We start from the raw sequence: 16,031 nt of genomic DNA, 5'->3' as shown, positions 1-16,031 counted from the left end.
TCCCCACCACAGTATGATCCAGACCAGCTAGAATTATGGAAATTGGGCTGCATCACCAGCTACAGCCAATAGCAATTTGTATGGTGACAATACACTTCTTCTGCCTGTCAGGGCCATAAGGTGGCCAGTGCCTTGTGCACTTGCATGTAGCCCAATTTACATCAGTACTTTCCTATGTGGTACAGGCACGGCCACACTTAACATGTGTGAACACTGATAGGTAGCCGTGTTGGTCTGCCATAGTCAAAACAAAACAAAACAAAACAAAAAAATTATCTGAAGAAGTGTGCATGCACACGAAAGCTCATACCAAGAACTAACTTAGTTGGTCTTTAAGGTGCTACTGGAAGGAATTTTTTTTGTTTTGACTATGGCAGACCAACACGGCTACCTATCTGTAACTGGAACTATGGAAGGCACCACATTGAGCCGCATGAAATGGAAGTCCATCGGTATCTGAAGAAGTGTGCATGCACACGAAAGCTCATACCAAGAACTAACTTAGTTGGTCTTTAAGGTGCTACTGGAAGGAATTTTTTTTGTTTTGACTATGTGTGAACACATCCACTTTGTTCCAATACAGATCCTGTATTTAGCAGAGGACTCTGCTACGTGGTCATCAAGGTCCCTTACAATTCGAGTTGTGCGTAAATTGCATCATGTTGAGATTATACGAGATATATCTTGGTAATCAGCAGCCGTCTGCTGTGGTTGTTGAAATTATTCACCTACGGAAACACTAAATGCAGATCAAATCAGCGGAAGTGAATGTTTGGTCAATGGGCTGCAATGGCTGAAGACCTTTTCTGGAGCCTGGGTAGCCCAATCCTAGAAGCACAAGACCGTTCGTCCGGGTGGGGAGTGCTTTGGTAGTCTCTGTGTAATGTGGACCATTGCCCCGAATATCAAGACATGTTTTTAAAGAAAGTGATCTGCATTTAGAAGTTTGAAGACGTTTGTCCAAAGGCTGTGGTCACAGGCTCATTCAGTCTGAAGCACGTTTCACTGATATTAGCTGATATTTGCTTCCATGTTAAGAATGTTGTGAAAGACGCTGCAGATCCTGAAGGCAAAAATTAATATAAAATTATTGCTACCTTGTGTCCTGGATGCTGAATGATAGATGATCCCTACTGAGAAATAAATGCACATAAGAAAAGACATCCCAGACGAATCACACAAACTCAGTGTTAAAAAGTATGAAACATTTGAGGATTTTATTGCATTAAAGGTGTGGGATGTTTCAGGAAAATCCACAGTCCATACGGTAAAAATAACTCTTTTACACAATCCATCTCAACGTTCTAGCTTCTATCTGCTCATTTGATTCATTTGAAAAAAATTCTAGAGACTTTGGTTGATTCCTTAGATTAAATCTCATTTTAAATAGTACTCTGTAGATACCTTTAGAGAGTGGTTTCCTGCCAGTGTCTGTTCTTGTGTATGCAGCTGTAAAGGAATTACTAGATAAATTATTTTTTTTGCGCCAAAAATGTATTTTCTACAACATCCAAGAACCAACACCTTCAAATTACAAGGAATGTACAATGTGAGAGCTACATATTTTTTGACGGGCACAATTTTCCCATGGTCTGTCTTTTTTGTCATCTTCTGTTATATGGATATACCATGAAGTGTGATGTTCCCCTCTTGAAAATAGGGGACCTGTGGCATCTGGGACAGGATCTCTTTCCTTTAAAGATGACTTTTATATTAGAACTTTAGCATTTATTTAATGGGATATAGGTTGTCACCTGCATAAACAAGTTACTTGGTTGCAATGCTGTTCTAGCACACCAGTGTTGCTGAGCATGGAGACGGGGAGATCCCTGTTATCAGACCAAAACTATGATGTGCCCATGGGCAGGGGGCTTGCTGTCCCCCCCCACATCAAGTTAATAAATAAAAACACTTAACTAAAAGTAGAAGTTGTAGAAAGGTTTTGACAGATTTTTCTGAGTGCTTGGTGGGGTGTGTGTGTCAAAAGAGAATAATTTAAAACAACTGTTGTTCAGACATTTCATTCTGAACTTGCTAGACAGAGGATGATGACAGGTGGGTGTCCGGCCCTCCATAACATAAATCCTAGCTATGCGCATGGATGTGCCATGTCATTCTTGGCCAGCTACCGAAAGGCAAGGGTGATGCAGCCTAGGTTCTTGTGCCCAGAAGGCCTGGCGATGTGCACAGTGGTACAACCGCAACACATGTGTTGCAGTCCATGTCGGTATTAAGGCACGGCTCGACACTCACTGTTGTAGGACGAGTGGAGGCTGGGAAGCCTTTTATACTGACAGTAATGAGAAGTGAGTCAGCCAGTCCACATTGTGGCCAGTTCACAGCAGCCACAATTACGATGTTATCATCTTGGACTGGGTGTTCCTTGTATAACTCAGCCAGCAGTACATGTATAGGAGGTCCTCCACACAACCCAGCGGCCCCTTGTGGATAGCCACGTGCCCAATGTGCTCCATCCTGTTGCATTGCAATCAGCAGTTTCCCAGAACCAAGAAGGTTTTCTCTAAATATGAATACAGATGAAAGATGAGCCACCATCTTTAAATAACTTCTTTGAAAATCTAATAGCAATATGTTTCGTGAGGTTGTTATACAGGGCACTATGGATTAATATCACCTGGAAAGAAAAGAATCAAGTTGTAAGAGTTCGCATTTTATTTAAGGTTAGATAATTTGGAGAGAGTTGAGAGGAAGCTGGCTGGTTCGTTAAAACACTCAAGGCATATGCCTAAGTCACATGATGGCTGAAGACACATGCAAGGAAGTAGTCTTTTAACTTAACTGGGTTCTGCATACATATAAACCAACACACCATGCCTGGGGAAAGGCCAAATGCCATAAATATATATTAAAAAAACATTTCAGCATCAGAATGGTTAATACATAGGATAGCCTGAAAAGAGCCTATTGGTTAACCCTAAGGGATGGCTGACAATTGTTAGACTCATCAGATGAAGATAATCTCCTCAGATAGCTTTTAGGTTTGCCTAGCTGACGGCAAAAGCACAGTATACCGGTAACACACGTTTTCAGAAAGGAGTGTTTCATATACAGAGACTCATGCGACCAAGCAGCTCAGAAACACTGAAAATGAAAAGATGTAAAGCTTTGCTGCATAACTGACTCACACACTGTCAGAAATATGAAAGTCTTCCATGCTCTGGCCTTCTTTAGATCATTCCTTATTTGTGCTTCCCTTCCTCTTTGTTTCAGATTGCGATTTAAATCAAACTCTTTTCTGTGACTGTCTGTTATGCAGCATTTGGGTAAGTCCCATTTTTTTCCACAATTTAAAATTATATCTATATTTATATCTCTGTATACCCTAGGAAATCTATACCAGCAGGGCACTTTACAGAGTAAAATACATGTGATAATCTTTTAAAACCAAAGAGAAAATTATTTCAGCAGAGGAGCATGTGAAATTGTACAGAACACTAAAATTGGAATGTGCATGTATGATACATACCCAAACTCCTATTATAAAATATTCCCAGCATTTAAACCACTATTGGGTGAATTTGGGATGATATTTTATTTGCCTTCTTCTTCTTCTTCTTCTTTTTTAAATGAGACGTTCTTTGAAAAATGACACAAAAGTAAATAGTTTTACAAAGCAACAACCTAATCAGTCTCTCAAGCAGAATATAAATCATGGATTTCATTAACTGTTGGTAGCCAGTTTAAATTGTAGTCTTGTCCATAATGTCTATCTATCTATGTATGTCCGAGTTATATTAAAAACCTTTAAATGGCTTTGTAATACCAGCCACATCTAGCTATTATAATAATTAATGATAGTGTTTTATAAATCAATATATGTATTCTTGATAAATTCATATCCAGTTAATGGTGTAATTTAAATAAAAAATTAATGCAATAAAGGACATACAGGCATAGGCAGAAAATCTTTAAAGGTTAAGAGGCAAATTTGTCTAAATTCTTTTTTTATTTTTATTTTTAAAAAAACCTCTCATTTTTTAGGGCAGCAGGGCTGGGGGGAAGAATTGCCCACTGAAACCCATTCGTCTAAAAGAGTCAACCTTATATTTTGTTTGCCATTTGGTTTTACTATTATCTATAATTTCGCAAGCCTGATGCTTCCGAGTCTGTAGTTTTGTAGAAGATTTAGGTTACAACAAATCAGGAGTTAGAGCAGGTGCTCTCAGCATGGATTTAAAGGGGGGGGGAGGGAGGGACCCCTTTTTAAAATGTAATTTTACGTTTTTTAAATTTATGAACTTCTTATTCCAGATTTTGGTAGGTGAATGTTCTTTATTATATGTGTGCTCCATACTCCATAAATATGAAAACGCAGCTCCAAAATCATAAGCGCATTGCAATGATTGTGTAAATCCTCAAGAATGTTTTCAGCCAACAGAAATATGTTCCTTATCTGCTGTTCTAAGTACAGTTAATCCAGTTTATTCAAAAAAATAACATGGGAGTAACTTGGGGGGGACGGGACTTATCACCCCCCCTCCTTTCCTCCCTAAGCTGCACATTCATATTAAATTACATAAAGTTTCTTTTATGGGTTATTGTATAGTTTACAGTTTATTTATAGCCTATAACAAAATGCATCCTGAAAAACAACACAAGGTTAGAAAAACAACAGCGTTCACTGTGTATTATCATCCACAGCAATCTTAAACATATAATAATAATTGTTGTTTGTTTATATGTTGAACATTAAGCAAGGAATAGCTCACCAAATTTATGCAAAAAATTAAGCATGGCGATTGAGGCTGACATGATGCAGAAATGTTACTTTAATCCGGAGAGATTAGTTTCTGACGTTTTTCTTAACATTGCAATTGCCTTATTTAGAACAGTAAAAGTGATTCGTCCAATCTCCCTTGACAAGGATGGAAGGTTGCAAGATCCCTCATGGAAGGAAAAAGGAATGGATTTGCTGTTCTTTCACTTTAATAATACACCTTCATAGCCAATTTTTATTGTTTAAAAGTTTACATTTGCATTTCCACATGCAATTCTATATAGTTCAGTGCTTGCTTGAGGGGCAGGGAGAGAAAAGATGTGGTGGGGGAGAGGAGAGATAAAAATAAAAGTACAGTTAATAAGTGCACGTCAAAGTGAGCTGGAATAATGCAATCCATTTAAGATGTATTGTGATTTTAGGGAGAGAAAAACATGGCACAGATTTCTAGGAAACCTAATAAAAGAATACATCAACTGCTACAGATAAGTGAAGCAATGAAATATGTCAAGTTTTTAAATATATATGTTCACCTTCCATTGTATTTTTCCTCTTGGGACTACATATGTTGCTCTCAACTAGCCCCCGCCTCCAGATTATACTATGCAACAACAACAACAACCAGCTACCTGAATCTTAGGCTTTATTAGCCTTTCAGCACTTTAAGGATATATCCTCTTCATTACATGAAGTGAAACAGGAATCTTTAAAATATTGATCCACAAATATCTGTAATGTTTTTTTAAGAAAGTGTTTTTAATCAAATGTAGGACGTTTCATTTTTTTCTTTTTTACATACAAATCACAGTATTTCTCCACTTAAATGAATGTTGTCTGCTTTTAACTCACTATGCTCATTTTGAGGGTAAAAATCAATGTACCTGATAATTTTGCTAAAATTATTTTTTCCCTCAGAATGTCTATCAAGCAGCTTAATATATTAGATTTAGGTGGATTTAGTCCTGCTAACTTCCACAGGACTCTCAAGAAAATCCTCTACAGCTAATTGGCATATATAAAACACTTACTTTTGGAGCTCTCCTTTTTTACTCCAATGAGACCATTTTCTGGAATAGACAGTTTAAGGCTTTGCTATTGACAGGCCAAAATCCAAGCCGGGGAGTTTAACTGGTTTGTGGATCAAACATTTTGTTTCCTTGTGTGGTTATCCCCCTTGAGCCATGTGAAGTGGATTAGCATCACAACCACAAGTTCTCTCAGGATTCAAACCTGATTTCAGAAGAAACAGCATCCGTGTAAACAAATGCCTCTCCCAGCTGTGTACAGTCAGCTCTCATCTGCAGATATTTACATCCACAAAACCACATTGTCAGAGCCAAGGAAATTATGCAACAACAGTGACTTGTTAAATAGGTTTTCCTCATCAGATAAGGACAAGTTTAAGGAGCCCTCGAGGCAAAGGGTACTGATCTGGCCAGCTGACAGAGACCAAGATACAGGTAATTATTGCTATCACAGAACAATGGGTTAAAAGAAGGAACCGGCCTCATCCATTCAACTGGACCGAGAGGGAGTTTATAAGGATATCCTGTTTGGAACATCATAAATGTACGATCAGCTTTGGCAGCTATAAGCTGGCAAATGTGTTGAAGAAATCAGAGCACACTTCTCAGTAATAGCACAATCCAATTGGTTAAAAACATCTGACAGATATGACCATTCTCTGCAGCCCACATCATCCCAATTCCACCGGCCAGGCAGAGGATTTAAGAAAAGCAAAAGTCTTCGCTGCACAGCAAAGCTGCTTTGCTTCTCCGCATTCCTTGTGAGCACCAATTCCCTGTGACTGAAAACAGTCCTTGCTTATTAAGATGCTAAAGCTTTTCCTCTAGAGGACATACTAATTTCTGTGCAGGAATCACATGGTGTTGTAGGAAGAGTCCCGGTTTCCGAGGAACACATCATGATTTAAGGAGGCAGTAGCTGAGCATCACTGCAATTTCAGTGTTAAAAGCGGTAATCTGTTTATGAGCTTTTTGCCTGAAGTTATATATAAAAAAAACCCAAAACCGGAGGGTGTGGGGGATAAACACACACATGACAACATGCAACAACAAACAAACAGCTGGTTTAAAAGAACCAAACATTTCGCTTATAATTATTGAGCTCAGTGTAACTAACCATTCTGGGTGGATTCGCCTTTTGAGAATATTTCTCGCTTAGCAGACAGCAAGTTGCCAAAGGCTTCTTCTTGTGGCACGCAGAGGATTCGAGTAGCCATGATAAGAAATGTATTGCAATTTTAAAAGGCTCATACAAAGCCACCGGGAAGGGGGTGGAATCTAAACAAAGGATGTGTAAGCAATTTCATTTATTTTGATAAACCTCCCTCCTGCTCAAGAGCATTTTGCTGTCTTTGTCAAAGTGAATGACAACAATTTGGCCAACTCTCTCTAAGCCACACTCAGCAGTGACAGGCAAATTATCAGAGGCCCTGCACTCCTTATTATCAGAGGAGAAGTCATCAGGAGGACGCGTGGAGGATCCCTCTCCCCTGTCACTATTTGTCAGTGGGACAAGGGCCACTGCTATGGGGAGCTGACAGGTAATTTCAACAATAACAATTACTCCTATTACTGGTGTCATAAACAATTCGCCCAAGGCATGACAATAGCAAAGCTTTATAATTCAATGCCATATAAATAAATGCCAGCAGGTAACAAGTAATTTAGCTCCAATCAAGCCTTGGCCCCAGCATTAATATTGTTATTGCACGAAAATGGAAAATTGAAAAAAAAAAATTCAATAAGTTAATGAATTAAGAAAGGGTTCAAGGGCTAGCAAAGAGCAGCAGCTTTAAAATCACCCTTTAAGATCCATTTTGCATTTGCAATACTGTACATTTACTATTTCACAAGATAACACCAGAGGCATGGTTCAGCTTACTTGTGTTTCTGCCCTAGAGAAAATGCAAATTTCACTGTATTCTTGTTTGTCTTCAGTTATTAAACTGCATATTTAAAATGTACATTAAGAACCAATGCGTCCCCTGCACTTCCCTATTTGTTTTAATACAGACAAAAATCGAATTGAAGAGGTCATACGGCTTAAGATAAGCTATTAGCAGCCTGATCCACAGCCCAGTTGAAGAGGATACTGTGACTTACATCAGGTTTAACCCTGTTAAGTTCAATATAGCAGCAATTCATATTTACTAAGCCGTGAATTAGGCTAAGAAGGTGTAGTTCAAAATTCAGTACATTGTATTTTTCCTTTTCCATTCAGGTTTGATGAGACAGCAACTGAAAGTTGTTTTATTGTACATATATATGTTGCAATAAAATGCTCTTTTCTCTGTTAGTTTCCTGCCTCACTTTTGTAAGCAGAGCCACAAAATTCAAATCCTGACATTAGCAAAATAAAGCACAAGCAAGTCTTATTACTCCATGTTGATCCGCCCAATTTGCAATTTTACTCTTTGTCCACTAAGACAATGTGGCATCACTTTGACAGGAGTAAAAGAATTTGAAAATCTCTAATTAGAAGAGCTGTGGAGCAATTAACGCATGTCAAATTTCACTTCATCAAGTGCCACTCTAATTTTCTCACTAAAAATTAATGGACTTTTTTTTTTTGTATGTGCATGTCCCCTCAAGGCAATGTTGATTCAAATCTGCTCAAGAAGCAGCGTTGCACAGCTAAGCATCTTTTTGATTACAATCCGACACACTTCTAACTGCTTTCATTCTCACTGCCACAGATACTTTGTCAACAGTCAAATTACACCACGCTGATAACAATGCATAATGGTGTTCCTCAAAGGAGGTGCCTGTCATGGAACAGGGTTTCATAAAACGCGCCATCTTCTTCACTAAGAAACGCCACTGTTTTAAACCAAACTTTTTGTGTGGATTCAGCAGCCCTTGCTCTGCATGTTTGCGTCTGTTTCATTGCAATTTAGTTAATTCTAGATCACAGGGAAAGACAGTTGTGACTGCTTAAAGATGGCAAGTGTAGAACGAAAAAGAAAGGAGGATATCACTTTTCACCATTTCTTCTCCAAGACAGGTTTCTATGTAGCATCCTGGAATTGCCCAACAGCTATTCAGCAAAAGACAAAGGCACTCCTCACATGAACTGCCTTGTGATGTCAGTCGTAAAAGTTTTCCTGAGCAAAAGCTGCAAGTTTTGGCACAAATACTATAAACATAACAGAAAGTGTTCTTTTAATGGATAGTATTTGGATTCCAACAGAATTTGTATAATGGTAGTATCTGCCAGATTCCATCAAAAATAAAATAAATAATTAAAAACCGGAAGAGGCAAGTGACAAATAGCTTTTTACATTTGAAAAAATAACTCTCGAGCGTTGCAAGATGTGGAAAAATGGGCTCATCTAAACGTTTTCATTTTTAAAGTGTATTTATTTATGGTTGATATGCAAGTACAGAAAAGCTTTAGGAGAAGGAGGGGGGGGGGGGTTCCTTTTCTTTGATCAAAGCTGACTCTCAAAGACCTTGGAAAATTTCCAGTTATTCAAATGCCTCTCCCCCCCCCCCCAAATTAAAACATGTCTGTGTTGAACCACTAATTAGTGACTTAACTACCGTAATATACAACTTTGCTACAAATGTCAAACGTTATCTTTTGTGTTTGATTGCTTCTCATCATTTTAAACATCTTATATTTACAGTTTTTATGCCAAATTCATCTCTGTTGCTGGAACTTAATTAACCTGAATGGAAAGAGACCATTGGATAATAGTTCACATTTTCATTATATTCCCTTACCATTTTGACCATGTTGCCATTAACAGCTTGGTGCAACTTTATAACAATGTCTCGCAATCCACAGATGTCTCCTTTAGAAAATGTTCAGACATTTTCAGAGTTCTGGGGACAGTCATATAGATTTTTCCTTTGTCCCATTTTTGGCATTTATGTTCATAGAAACCAGATCTCAACACAAACTGCTGAAGCATTTAAAACTCCTCAGTCGTGGTGGGATGGAAACAACGTCATCAAAAGTTAAGCAAATCAAACTGATAAGATGTGTTTCCTTCTTATTAATGGTGATTCTATATTCCTTAAAAATGATAATGTGGGAATTAGACAAGGTATATAATATACACTGCATATCAAAGACCATTTTAAAACATACAATCATTCTGGCAGAAAATAAATTGAATGTGAGGATGAGGTAAAGCAATACACGGATAAAAATTTGAAAATATAACTTCAATGCAAAACAGTTTTTTCTTCAGGATTTTTGCTTTTGTTTTTAAAATGCTAAATAAACAATACATAATGCATCCCTCATCAGCCGCAAACCGTGAGGGCTCTGCACTCAAATAACAGGAAACATATTCAATTTTCCTAACAGAAGACAGTTCATTAAGCTGTGCCACATCAAATAAAACTTTAATTTCTTCAGCATCCGAGTCGCAATGAAAGCAATTGATGAAGATGAGCCATATGGTACTTCTATCAGCAAACACATATTGCTCATTCCCCAAAAGTTTTCTAATTCTGCTCCCCAGGCCTGTGTAATATAGATAATGTGCTCTGAGAGCAGCAACCATGAGCTATCTGGTGTACATTTCTAATACTGTATTTAATGGGAAATAATGAATCATAAAAGCCTGCGGAAGGCTGCTTTTGCTAACCTAAATCTCAGCTGTAATTTCATCGTTCTGTGCCTAAGATGCTGTTTGCCCTTTCTAAACAACAGCAACTGAATGTAATAATGCAGTCGCTTCAAACCTGGGTGGGAGGAGAAATCCTCCTTAATACAGCCAGGCTTCATTTAACTCTTGAGGCTCCAAAGACACACAAACTAGGATCAATAAGAGAGTATTGTATGCTTTGAAAATATCACATACATGTGTACACAGGCACAAGGCACATGGAAATGCTTATTTTCATCTGTATCTATATGATAGTATTAAATTTTTTTTGAAGCTCTCCCAAACAGATAACTAAATGTGTGTGTGGTGGGGGGAATGATTTGAGACTCCAAAATTTGGAACTTTTGTAGTAGCAGCTGCAAACACCCAGACTTTAAAATGATTTTTTCCCTATGTACAAAAAATTGAAGGACAATTCCTGAATGAACAAGTCCATATAAAAATATCAGTTTACAAGGTTAGGTATATTGTGTTTAGATTTATAGATTACTGATTCATGCAACTTTTTTTTTTTTACAAGCTTCTAAATTATATTTTTATATCCAACGAGGATTTAAATATCAAAAATTGCTAAGCAAAAATAGATGGGTTGAAGTTAAACTTTACATGGCTCAGTCATGCAGAGTGTGTTGTTCTGAGAATGTCCTTAAATCTGCAAAAAGTTCAGACGTTAAGCCAACACGTTTTCTTAAAGATATGGTACTTCCCCCGTATGCATTGGAAACATATTTAAGTGAATGTGTTTGGCAATATATGAATCCCAAACCATCACATTGCAAAGGAAGCCTTTGGAAAGTTAGAGACTGCCTTTAAAAGCTTATTAAAACCAGCATGTTCCATGTCTGTCTTTGAATTTAGAGACGCGATTGCCTTCATTAATGCTGCCTGTTTGGGTGCTTTTCCCGCAAATGTTTTAAGTGCCGGCTTTCTCCACGCCTTCTCTCGCCCCAATGCTGATTCTCACTAGCTGTCCACTTGGGAGTTTCCTCCCCGTAAAATCTCAAACAACAAATTAATCTTCCTTATGCAGCAACATTTACCGGCAGGTGAAATATACCAAAACAACACAGTATTGAATGCAATGTCCTCAAAGAAGAGGTAAAATAAACCTGACCATCTCCAGTGTGGAAAATAAATAAATACCCATTTCCAAAACGAAATAAGCACATTGATTATATTGCATGAATGTCTTAAAAACAAGTGTTTAAAGACTCCCCCCCTGTCCCCCCGGCTCCAAACAGCGCAGAAACCTCTGCCTGCTCCGATGGGTCACAATGACAATGGTCTATTGCAATGTAAAACAAGCTGCGGGATAAAAAGGTGCTTTCTGTTACCATTTTATCAAAGCTGTTCATCTTCCAGCTGCAGGCAGCATTTTGCCGGAATTGCAGATATTTCTCTGTCCAGGCGCCTTTGTTTGTGCATCTCATTTGCATATATTTATCTCCAGCTGAGGGTGCTTTCAGCTCATTAAGGCCTCCCCTCACATTATTTCATAAGCCAGCTGCTAGGAGGGATTTCACCTGTGGTGAGTGAGAAAAGAAGGGTAGAATAATAATAATAATAATAATAATAATAATAATAATAATACTCCAAACACACAACGCAGCGCACCCCCCCCAATTCTTCATAAAAAGGAAATTTTCGGACTCTCTTCCCCTATAAATGGGCACCATTTGTGTTAAACAGCTTCTTGTCATGATAGATGCCTCCGAGGGTCAGGGGTGAAAGTTGATTTGAAGGTCAGCAGTAAAACAACAGACAAACCAGACGCCAAACTGGTTCCTGAGCTGTCGGTGGGAGCGCTGGTACAACCAGGTCTTGAACCTTTCCCAACCTCTAATAAAACAGGCTAAGAATCTGAAGTGGATCAAGCAGACCCCAGAGGAAGATGCGCAGAAACACACACAAATAATATCGATATCAAGCAGCAAGGAGAAACAACGTGGGCAGCTGCCCCGCAGTACAGGCATGCGCCTATTGTTTCAAGAGCAGGGGAATTAATTCCACTTATTTATTTAAGGCGTGTCAACTCACTGCCTAAACCTGTTTCAGTGTCAAGATGAATAAAACTTTTATGGCTCATAAAATGGAGTAATTCATCTCAATGTTCTTTGTGGCGCTTTCCCCCCCCTCCCCTGGCATAGATAGGTCTCTGTTCGGAATGGTTGAGGCCAAATGTACTGTTGCTACGGGACGCACCATACGAAAAAAAGGGGGGGGGCAGCAGCAGAATTATTTGATTGGCAAACGGAGAACAGCACAAAGAATAAAGCAGAAGAGGTTAGGAGCTGAGTAATCGCCTCCAAAATTCTCACAGGCAGCGTCTCCCTTGCCTGCATTTGCAAGCAGAGAGTTGCAATGTTGACTCTGAAACATTTAAAAATAAACAAATTCCAGGGAGGAATGCGTTTTGTTTTGTTTTGCACATTATGTTGCTCACCTGCTTCTGCCTCAATCATCCATTCGCTTATTCAGTTGGCCCTTCTCAGTTTTGCACTAGTGCGAACAGTACGAAATTCTTACATTTATTAAAAAGTAGACCCAATCTCTTAACTGTAGACTCGTCTGATTTTGCTACCCAGGTGTGGGGCTTGCAGCTAATAAAGCCTCACGAACCAATTCTTCCCACCCACCCAGGATGCGTTTAGTAGTTGTAAAAAGTATAGCCTGAAATTTAAGGCATTTGAATGTGCCATATCTGATGAGTGAGAAGCAGACTCTCTCAAATAGCAAAGCTTAAATGGATTATCCAGGTTTGTAAAGGGAGGGAAAATGTACCTGCGACTTGTTTTAAATAGAACGAGGACACCTTTGAAGTAATGGGAAATAATTTACAGCAGAATTGCAGCCCTGCACCAAAAAAATAAAAGGCAATTTCAATTTTAAGAAATAAACTTTTATGACATGTCTGTAAAATAAATATTCAAATATTGGTCTCTGCTTAGATATATCTATGATACTTAGTCATTGGTTTGTTTATAGTGAAAGGGAATCTGGAATAAACAAATGCCATTTTGTTTAGTGCTTCATCCAAAATGCTCATCAGAATAACACTGTGTTTTCATTGTGCGAATTGCAGGTTCTCTTCAAACTTACGTTTCCTTTACAAATTCAGATCACTGTCACATTCGCTGCCTACAGTGTGAAGACATCCCCATTTTTAGCTTCAGCTCATCTTATCCGAAACAAGCCTTGACTCAAAAAAACTCTGAAACATGAAAAATAGGAGATACTCATAATGACCAAACTCTGCCTCAGTAACAGCTTGCATTTCTAACTTGGCCTGCATTTAAAAGATTTCCTTTTATTTCACCTAAAGAAAGAGTGTCTCTGGCCGAAATGCCTTTAAAACTTTTGAAATCTTGTTCATACCTTGATTTATTTATTTTTAACAACTTGAATAAGTTCATTACGGCTATTTTGGCGTTTGTTCTCTCTTAAGAAACACAGAATACACCCCAGATCCCAAACAGATCTCCTACTCCCCCAAAAGATCTTTAACCATGTTTCTCATTTTTCTTTGCCTCTAATCTAATCGCTAATTCCTTCACTTGGTCAAGAAGTTAAAAATGTTAAGTGCTAGCAGCGCCTCCTTCCTCCCCCTCATATCTGTCTCTGTTTATGGAACGGGCCCTGGTTTCCTCCCTCGCCTGTTCAGCTCCAGGTCTTCAGGTCAGGAGACTGTAAATACACACAGCACTGCCCCAACCCATAAATCTGAGCAAAGGGCAGGCATATATATTCAGATAAGCAATGTGGAGGGGAAAGAAAGGAAAGACAGAACAAACAGAGTCTGTAGAGCGCCAGGCGTTTTCCTAGAAACAAAATTAAAATGCCAACAAACCTCTCCGTAAGGCAGTGGAAGGAGAGAAGTCCTCTTGTTGAACATCGGCCTCTAAAAGATGAGTTTGGAATCATCACCGTTCTCCTCCCACTGTTTATATACAAATGAGTAAAATAAATGCATTTTATTGCCTTCGAGACAGTGAAAACAAACAAAGGCATTGCACTTACATTCCTGCATGCTGTTCTGGCGCCTCCCACTTGCAACCGGTTGTTTTGGTACCCAGTTCCTCACCAATTTAAGAAACCCCAAGAACAGCACTAATTCCTTTGTACAAGAAATCCCAATCCCAGGGAGGGCGGGGTACAAATTATTATTATTATTATTATTATTATTATTATTATTATTATTAAAGGACCCAATGAGACGGGGCTGAAACCACCTTACCAACCCCCCTCCCAATAATAATCAATTATTTCATCAAATAGGATTTGGTGCTAATGTAATGGCACATGCATCGTCGACACTCACCTCTTAACACGTATGCAAATGGTTGACATCCTATAATAATCTAAATATTTGGGTGGCTTTGGCCGACTGCCATGATGGCAGGATACCCCCCACCTGCCCATTCATAGCATCTGAGTAGATAGGTTTTAATGCTGGGATCAAGAACAAGCTAGGAAGAAGGTGTCAGCATTTCACAAAGCAATCTAGGTAATAATTGCAGTTGCCTCCTTGTAGTGTTGGCTGGTGTTCCCCGAGCAAAGAAAGCAGAATTGACTGACGTTTTGCTCTTACACGAACACACCAAACTTCACAAAGGCTTCCCTCCTCAGCTCAGGCTGACATTTCCTCGCACTGCTCTCATATTCACCTCTCCTGCTCTCTGATATCTGCTGTAAATAGGACCTGCTATTAGACAGCTTTCCTTTTTCACTTTGATTCAGGTGAGGTGTAACATACTGCAGATGTACCAGTGAGAGAAGCCATTACACTAAGGGCCTTTTCCCCTTCCTCAGTTGAAAACAAAGTGAAAACTTCAGTGACTTGGCAGACCTCTGCAGAAAACCATAGCAGAGAGCGCGCACAATTTATTGTAAGGCCAATTTTCTCCCCAGTATGGTGGTTTTTTGGTTTTTTTTACTTGAAACAAATGTAAATCAATTGTCATTAGTTCTGGCACATACTGGCAAGTTGTTGAATTAAAGGTTTTCAGTCATATGACAGAAGTTGTCTCCTTCCACACACACAAACATTCCAGGCCCAGTCCTTTTCCATCAAAAGGATTTAGAAGAACATTTTCAAGGTTTCCAAGCATTTCAGAGTATTAGTGTGGGTTTTTAATTTTAAAAGTCAAATCTTGATTTCATACGTATTAGAACTGAAAAACTTTTACATTTAAAATAGATTGTTACATGAAACTGTCATATCAATATTAGTTCCCTTGGTGGAAATGACTGACAGACAAATGGCGCAAATGATAATTTGTTAATACATATCCAAGAAATTAGTAATAACTAGTTTCTTAATAAAAAAAAATCTTTCCAGTAGCACCTTAGAGACCAACTAAGTTTGTTATTGGTATGAGCTTTCATGTGCATACACACATCTTCAGGTGTATCTGAAGACGTATGCATGCACACAAAAGCTCATACCAATAACAAACTTAGTTGGTCTCTAAGGTGCTACTGGAAGGATTTTTTTTGTTTTGCTTCGACTACGGCAGACCAACACGGCTACCTACCTGTAACTAGTTTCTTAATATTTACTGATATGATGAATAATACTTTTGCATTTTCTCTATGTGGATTTTAATTTATTTGACCTGAGGTAATTACCTAACTTTAAATTTTGGG

The 16,031-nt window shown here is 38.5% G+C and overlaps 1 long non-coding RNA gene across 4 annotated transcripts; it reads right to left on the bottom strand.

Moving 5' to 3' along the window:
• Positions 1 to 1,190: 1,190 nt before the first annotated feature.
• LOC114593574 (uncharacterized) lies at positions 1,191 to 15,241 on the bottom strand. 4 transcript variants are annotated; one of them, XR_013392409.1, is made up of 6 exons: positions 14,704 to 15,240; positions 14,233 to 14,322; positions 13,485 to 13,596; positions 11,720 to 11,908; positions 3,488 to 9,784; positions 1,191 to 2,635 (listed from the first exon to the last, which is right to left on the bottom strand). It is a non-coding gene; the product is annotated as an uncharacterized LOC114593574 (long non-coding RNA). The 4 variants fall into 4 exon arrangements; XR_013392410.1 differs by having other exon boundaries at positions 1,191 to 3,597; positions 4,731 to 9,784; positions 14,704 to 15,238; XR_013392408.1 differs by having other exon boundaries at positions 1,191 to 9,784; positions 14,704 to 15,241.
• Positions 15,242 to 16,031: the final 790 nt, after the last annotated feature.

The sequence above is a fragment of the Podarcis muralis genome, chromosome 3 (genome assembly GCF_964188315.1).
Source record: "Podarcis muralis chromosome 3, rPodMur119.hap1.1, whole genome shotgun sequence".
NCBI lineage: Eukaryota > Metazoa > Chordata > Lepidosauria > Squamata > Lacertidae > Podarcis > Podarcis muralis.
This window is presented reverse-complemented; position numbering and strand designations above follow the sequence as displayed.